The sequence below is a fragment of the Lepidothrix coronata genome, unplaced genomic scaffold (assembly GCF_001604755.1).
Source record: "Lepidothrix coronata isolate B3197 unplaced genomic scaffold, Lepidothrix_coronata-1.0 Scaffold177, whole genome shotgun sequence".
Lineage (NCBI taxonomy): Eukaryota > Metazoa > Chordata > Aves > Passeriformes > Pipridae > Lepidothrix > Lepidothrix coronata.
In genome coordinates this window covers 1,575,720-1,584,493 of record NW_016690357.1, presented here as the reverse complement: position 1 = coordinate 1,584,493, position 8,774 = coordinate 1,575,720, and positions in this window count along the sequence as shown.

Genomic DNA, 8,774 nt, shown 5'->3' with positions numbered 1-8,774 from the left:
TTCTCCATTATTATATGTGTGTGTGTCTTTCTGTTATGCTTAATATTGCATTATACAGTGTTATACATTTACAGAATATGCATTTATTTATCTATCTAAAGTGAAAGATATTTTTCTTTTGAATAATGTTAAAAAAATCAGGATTCATATAGTAATTTGGTTCATTTGCACGTAGATGAACTTTATACAGATCTGTTGTGAGAACAATTTTCTTAAGAAACTTTTTTTTAAGAAACTTTTTTTTTTTTTTTTTTAGTTAGTAGTGTTTGTGTTTGATTTAACACTTGATATGTTTCAAGCGGGGCCCCTGGTTGTCTAGTGGTTAGGGTGCAGGACTCTCACCGCTGCCACCCGGGTTCGATTCCCAGCCCCCCGGGCAGATGGAGCTCGTCAGCCCTGTAAGGTAATCAATCTAAGAGAAGGTCACTCTAAACAAACCTACATCCTGAGACCCTCACTGCCACTGTCCAAGCTTGCTCGGCCCCTGCAGATGACCCTCAGGATTAAAGGGTGGGCTCAGTTCAGCGCACACTGTGTCTCACCTAAAAAATCCACTGCGCAGGCTCGAAGGGTTAATGACCTTTCCCAAGTCTTCGCTCGAGAAGTCTGGCCATACTGTTTCAAGCAGGAGCTCTGCATGTGGTTATGGGTGAAAAAGGGATGCAAAGTAGAAGTTAGAGGTGTGAGACTGTTCAACGGGAGATTCTCCCAGGCTCCTTTATTACAAATATTGATAAACACTAATTGAACTCTACATCCCTAATAATAAAAGAAAGATGTAATATTGGGAACATAAAGATTCAATTGAAGATTTGTAGAGATTTAATGCAGGTAAAACTGCAAGGTACTCTGCTCAAAGCAATTTTTTTGAGACGTAATCAATGTGCCCCTTGTCATTTTAGGGGCTATTTTAGAATAAAAACAATACTTTTATCCTTCCTATTCTTTCTTAATTTCAATAGATAACTTTTAATATAATTATTTTTTGAAGATAAAACTCAGTCTTGACTTGAGGTATATATCATATGACTTAAAGGTCATTATGGGCTAAGAATTACGCTGTTTGTGTGTGAAGAGCATCTGAAGTTTTGATCACTTTCAGAAATATTTTTCAGATCTTCACTTGCATAACAGCCTTTTTTCCTGCTTTTTATTTTTTTCTTAAGAAAAGAGAACTAGCACTGCATGAAAGGCAGTTTTTATAAGATAACATGAGTTTGCGCTGAGCTACAGAGTCACCTAAGAAGGTATTTAATAAATCATATAACAGATTAAGGCCAGATTAGATAATTTATGGTTAAAATTACATCCATTTCAGTAAATATTATCCTATTTCAGAAATATTTGTGTTGAGACAATCAGATTTGACATTTCTACCTACCAGAAAATTGAGGGGAGCTATTGTCCATGGGAAATGCAAAGACTGGTCAGGACATTCTAGCAAAAAATTTGTCAAAGCATAATGACTTTCACACTTCTCATTTTTACAGTAATAGTTGCAAATAAGTGTAATACAAGCTGCCTTGTACTGTCTCATTCTCCACTCTTAATGTTAGTTGATTAATTAAAGAGGTTGGAGGAACACACATAATCCTGGTGGTTCTGATACTCAATCACAATTAAAGGCTTCATTGAACTGTTGACCAAAATATCTAGAAAGTTAAATTCTGCATCTTCTGATGAGCATTTTCGGTACCATCTGATGAGAGAGCTAGATATAGACCTTGTCAGACTTATAGACAAAATATTTCAATTAATGACAAGGTTTAATAGTGTTTTCAGCTGCAGATCTCTAATTACAAGAAAGTAAACATGTCTACTACATACTATTATTATTGTTTATCCATGTAGTGAAGAGCTATTTACATGTTCTTAGTTATTTCTAAGGACAAAATTAAGTTTAGCCTTAAAACTGAGCAGATTTTAAATCATCCCAAATCAGTCAATAGGAGTAAAAGAAAATACCAGAATTATTCACTTTTTTGATGGATAGGGCAGATATATTTTTCCTGCTTTTGATTTTTAAGACATTGAGTCAAATCAAACCATTTGTTAATCATCCACTTGTAGGATTGCCTTATTATTTTAAACTAAATGTAAAACTCAGACATATCTTAGTATCTGTAGAGTCTAATCAGAGTATGTGTTTCTTCCATCGTCTGCTCCAATGATCATTTAACAGTGCACTCAGAGGTGTTCACCTACTTCAGCCATAGCTCATGATGTTAAGTGGTGACTAACACCACATTTTAAGTGTCCATTATCTGTTACCACCAATTTAAATTCTGGGAAAAGTTGCCTTATAAATGAACATCCTTCCTAGGCTTTTATATAAAATAATAATAATATTCTAATAATAATGCAAGTCCACTGTCTTTAATAAATTAAACAGGACTCTTATTTTCCTTTAATAGCAATACAGGAAGTCCAAAACTTATTCTTAAGCCCTTAAATTTAGAGGAACAATAAAGCAGATGCAAATTCTCAAACATAACAGTATTTCTGGTCAGCTACCTACAAAACTTCACTAAATGGCCAAGGTAAGAGACCACAGTTTCTAACTAGATCCAAATAGGTCAACACTAGCTAATAAATTTTGATAGACTGATTGTTCTTTGGTGGGGAATAAACAAATTGTAGTGCCATGAAAAAGAGATCTGCAATAAACTAAAACTGTAGCATTGAATGGTTTATTCTCATATAGTGACTGTATGATGGATTAAAAAATAATAACAGCTTTCTCCAAGGTTCTCATCAGAAAAATCAATTTCACTGAGACACAAAGGGTTGTTATTACTATTTTTAAGCAAAAGCCTTATTGACAGGACTTTGTTTTATAAGAAAACACCATATAGAATTATACTCCACTAATTAATATCACAAAGTAAAGGTAAGTATTGCATTACATATACTTCTCAAAAGGCAATTACAGAGTCTAGTCATGACACACAGAAAAAGCCCATGTTTCTGGTTTTCAACAACAAAAATTTTTAACAGAAAATTTTTGATGCAGTTAGTTAAAAAACCCCAAATACAAACTGCCAAAAGACACAGATATTTTCAACTCATCTGATACATAGATCTCTATTTTTCATAGTTTATAAAAAGACCAGAACACACTTATGCAAAAAATCTCACGCCAAAACAAAGCAACTATAAGTTTTAGATATCTTTTAGGGGAGAGAGGCAATTTTTAGTGGGCAGAGGATGAGTTCTGTATTAAAGACTAATGCATTTAAATATTTTCTTCCAGCTACAAAAGTATAGTTATTATTAAACCACTGCTCAAATAATTAATGGGAAAAAAGAAACAATCCTAGAAATTCTTTCCACAAGTTTATCTGGGAAAATGTAGATTGATTATCTTTCTGAGGGTAAAATAATTACTAATAAAGTAAATAAATATATTACTACTGACTTGAAAAGAATAGAATTTTCGAATATTTTTATATGGATTAAATTACATGTACACTTTTAGATATCAAAGACGATTAAAATGGAGAGAGATAATACAAATGTACTTAGGGGAGTTTCAAATGCAAAAAGTATTTTAAAAAGCCCTGCTTAAAGAGCACAGTAAGTGTTTCCATCCCTTATTCATTACCAAGGACTATGATTTCTGAGGGTAACTGGCAACTTGGAAATCCATATAAACAGAAAAAAATTAACCAGTATGTACCTATATACCTCAATGTATAAAAAGAAACATGTTTTCCCTTTTTTCTATATGTGATATCTGCAATTGCAGTAGTGTGTTATAGACATTGTAAATTGTGTTCATGAAGCCTTGGACATTGCAGTTTGATGCCTTTTTTTATAACAGTGTGACTGCAGTTATAAGTACTACAAATTTGTGTCTTGTTTGATATCATGCAGAGAGTTTTGTTTCTTATTCTTCATCCGACTCTTGACAGGGCTAAGCAATCTGCCTGGAGAAGTGTCAGCTTCAACCAGTTTTCCTCACACTGGCAATATTTGCATTCTCCTTGGAGCACATTTAAAGCCCAGCTGCCCTTTCTATCCCACTGGCTGGAAAGGCACTAGCTGTGCTGCAGGAAAAGATCACTGGGCAGGGGACAGGACCCAGCTCTAACCCTTTCTCTTTTGACAGTTATACCCTTACTTTCAATATGAATTGGGTGGTACTTGTGGTTTCTGCCCAGTAAACTCATCTCCTGTCTTGTGGCAGTGTTTTGCTGATGTGAGGCAGACACAAGAATCAGGATCCCTTTTACAAGGCTGCATAGTGGAGGAATTACAGGGAAAAAAGCAACAGGTGTCCACACAGCTGCAATAGTGACGTGCTTGACTTTAAGCACAGGCATAATGTCAGTTATTTACAAATAGTGAATAATAGGCAATGGACATTAGTGTTGTTTACAAGTTACAGAGAAGTTATTTTATTTGTGTTATGAAATAGTTCTGCTTTATTTCAGGGTTTTTTTCTTCTTTTCATGACATTTCATCACTTCTCATTTCCCTCAAATTAGATTGTAAACCAAACTGTTCATTCTTTATTCCAGTCTCACAGAAAACAAAAAAGAACAACAAACCCCCCTGCAAAATAAGTATTGCTGGTGACTGTATAATGCATAGATTTAAATGTAGTTTATGCTTTTTAGTACATAGTTATGATGCATTGGTAGAAATAAACCCAGTAATCTTGATAACAGAACAAGAATATTGTTGAATGTGTAAATAGACAAAAATAGATATAAAGTTTTGAAAATTATTTTTTTTCAGATAAAACTTGGATATTTCCTTAATTTTCATCCACAATAGGGAAAATGCAAAGTATAGAAGATGAAGTGTAAGCTTCTCAAGTGCTAGCATGATTTCATCATTGGTTGTTAAGATTTTTACTGGCACTCAGTTCCTAACCTATTTTAGTTTAACTAAAATGTCATTTCCAAACTTCTATTTGTTTATAATATTTTCTTACTTTTGAAGTCAAGCCCATCTGTACACCTTAAGCCATGTCCCACAAAATTATTCTGTTGTGTGACACAGATGTCACAGATTTCCAGAATATCTGAGAATACTTTTGTTCTCTAGACAATTAACAAGCTTTCTTTCTTACCCTCTGTGACAGTTACAGAAGTACTGAACTTTTCAGAGACAGAGTAACATAAGCCTTCATTTTATGTGAGCATGTGTAATCATTTTATCATGATGTTCTTGAACAGTAACATTTTTCCCTCCTTTTCACTTGAACAGTTTCTCTTGGAATTATTTAATGTCAGTGCTCATATCAAGCAGAAGACCAGAATAAATACCAGCATTCACCAGTAAATCGGAGAAACAAATCAAAACAGAGAAAAGGTGTGGAAACACATATTTCAGACTATTTTCTATTTTGCAGATCAATGGCACCTGGAAAAAAATTTAAATTTCTCAATCTGCCCTACCACTTCTGGAAACTTCAGAAAAAAATTGGGGAAAGGGACAGCAAAGGCATAGGAGTATTGAGAAGCAAAAAGAATAATTTATATATAATTAAAAAAACCAAAACCTAATATAGTCCACATAAGTTGTAGTCTGAACCACCTGTGGTATTCTCTGAACAAGTTAACCCTACCTTAGCTTCTTGCACACTGTAAATACAATGACACTGTAGGAATGTTAGCTTCAAAGGTATATTTCAGCAACTTGGAACACGGATATTTAAAGTGAAATAGTAACTTTTCATTTAGCCGAGAAAGCTCTCTTCTGGAGCACTCTGCTGATTAACAAAGCTGTCTGTGAAATTCATGATGCCATGAGAAGATCAGAGCAAAAGAGGATAAAATGTCCATTTGGAGATCGGAAAATTTATTTTACTGGCTAGAAAAATGCTTTTCTTCACTGAATAAATGTATTGTGAAATATATTAGAACTGAGTTATATTCTGCAAGCACAGTCTTTTTTTTTAATACCAATTAGTATTTCGTTTTAATTACACATCAGTATAACTCTTTGAGAATGTATATGAATGAGCAGGCTTATGGAAAGTTGAGAGAGATACTAAAGACCATCACTTCTCTAACAGATTTTTTTTTGAGTCATATGCAAAGTCCTCAAAAACTTGGAGAATATTAGAAGCATCTGTCCTCTATCCTCCTTTTAAACTACTGTGGCTGAGGCAATGCTTAGAGATAGGCAAGAAGTTTCTTCTGGTTATAATACAAAGCACTTGCTAGTGGCAATTTTGCTTCCATGGCTCATCCATATATTGGCATCTTCTTGGTAGGTGCTACAAATACGTATATTGGAAAAGATCAAAAAGCTACTCAGTGATGAAGTCCAGCACAAGTATGATGTAGTTTCTTCTCTCCCTTGCAAACCCTTTAAGTTGAAATCAACTCTGTAAGTTTAGGCAAAGTTTAGGATCCACTCAAAGATAATTCTTAAAAATAAAAATAAAAGCACAACAGTCGGCTGTCAATAATATTTCTAAGAATTGCAGCTGAAATTACAGCTTACTTTCTTAGGACCTAACTAGTATATACCTTTATTGCTTGAGATTTTAAACATTTATTTTATTCAACAAACTTGCATGTTGTAAAAGACCTTGAAATAGGCCTGGAAAGTCTAGAAACAATACAGTGGAGACAACATTATGTGCACATATATGTTTTTAATTCTGACACTATTTCCCATCATACAGTCAAATCCAGTCTACCACGAGCAGGGCTCTGCGTAGAAGAGGACCAGCTGTATCCCCATGCAAGAGAACATCCCCCATCCCAGTCACTGGATGGGTGGGACTCGTCTTTCTCTCCTTCCCTATTAAGTACAGGAGAAACAATGCACTGCTGACAGAAAGCTGGTGGTGGAGTACTGACCTTCAACTCTGAGTGAGGAAACTACGCAGACCTATGGCTCTGAAAATTAATAGACCTGTTTTTTGTAACAAATGTAATTTCACAGCTGCAGCCAAACTACAAAACCCTCTAAGTCTACATTTTCTCTGGCACTGCCTTGTGTCATTTTATGGCTTTTGGAGGCAATTGTTCATGATACTTTTTTAGTGACACTTACAAAACCTGGTGGTTTAGGGGTTTTCTTTGCCTCATGATAGATGTTGTAGAAGGCTCTCAATCCTTAAATGTGTCCTCCTATGAATCAGGTATGTTATCGGTTCCAACAAAAACCTAAAGGGAAGCTACTTTCTAACCGTACAAAAGAACCTCAATTTAAAGTACTGCAAAATTTTGAGAAGAGGTCTCTATATATGAAAAGAGTGAAGTCCTGAACATAAATTGCAAGTTGCTGCTGAGACGCCTGAGTGATAGATTTTGGCTGAACCACCAACTAAATGAAGGCATTTTCACATTTGCTGATTTTAGAGCTCAAGGACTCAGTTCAGAGACTAGTTAAAAGATCCTTACCAGCCTCAGGATAGAAAAAATTATTACATCTAGCAGGATCATAGGAATGCATGGGTGACCTGGTACCCTTAAAGTTTGTTTGTAGTTCTTTTTCTGGGCCAGCGGTGCAACCCCACCTAGTCTTCTGGAAAATGGATGAAATAATGGATGCGAACTTTGCAGTATTCTATAAGGCTCCAGAGATGTCCTAAATGCAAAATAAAAATAAAACACTATTGATATAAAAGAAATAAATATGTTTATCTGTAGTAATCTTCAAGAACTTTGCATAATAAAATGCGAGTAAAATGAGCTAACTCTGGAACACAGTGGCTCATTCTTGGTTACACACATGCTGAGTTTTATGTAAATAAATCTGCAAGAATTTTAATGACAGTGTCTGTTCTGGAGAATAGGATTTTTTTAATTTTATTTGATCAGTGTTGGAGAGTATAAAATCTCAGAACTATTATTTTCTATTAACTGTATCTGGCATTGGCATAAACAGTCAACTTTGCCAAACAGTTGAGTGGGTAAAAAAGTAGGAAAAATGTAATGGTTTTTAAACTTAGTAAAAACTTCAAAATCCATGTATAAAAGGCCTCATTTATTTGTACCTATTTGTTTTAAAATATTTTATAAAACCAAAATCCTTTTGATATTGTTCAGCTAATAAAAATAATAAAATCTCACACATGTAAAACTTTGAAGGTCTGGCTCATCACAATTTTAATTGTAAATCCCAGGAAATGCAGAATATGAAAATTAAATTAGGAAGTGCTCAATGGATTGCAGAGTAGTAAATTTTATTAAATTTCTTTACAAAATAACATTTGGAAAATAATTTAATAAAAAGCTGTATGTGCCTTACTAAGAAGCAATGAAGGAGGTTCAAGCAATTTTTAGTATATCTAGAATATTTTTGCAATGCCTGTGGTCTTAAGCAAACTGCAGTTCAAGCAAATGTGAATTGATCAAAATCTATGTACCTTTAATCTAATATGTAATTTATGTATTGATTACTGAAAATAAAATTTATGACAAACAACATCATGATTCATTAAAGCTATCTTATATGGACACTCTTTATGTTAATACAGAAAATTGTTAACTTGTTTTGGAGAGTTGCAATCTAATGTTTGTCCCAGACAACATATTTAATTTCAAAACTGTAGAGATGTGTAGTATTCTTAGCAACACATTTGCTATGTACCTTGGAATAACTCTGCAACATTAGATCTTATTGCTGAAATATATGGGACTTGTGTTATTTGGACAAAAAGGGTGAAGATTTCTGGTTTGACACTAACACAATATTAAACCTGAATTTAATCATGTTGGTCAAATCAATACTGCTGTATTGTCTTTCCTATTGCAGTTTAATGAAAGACAACAATGACACTAATATGTCAATCTTCTTTTCAG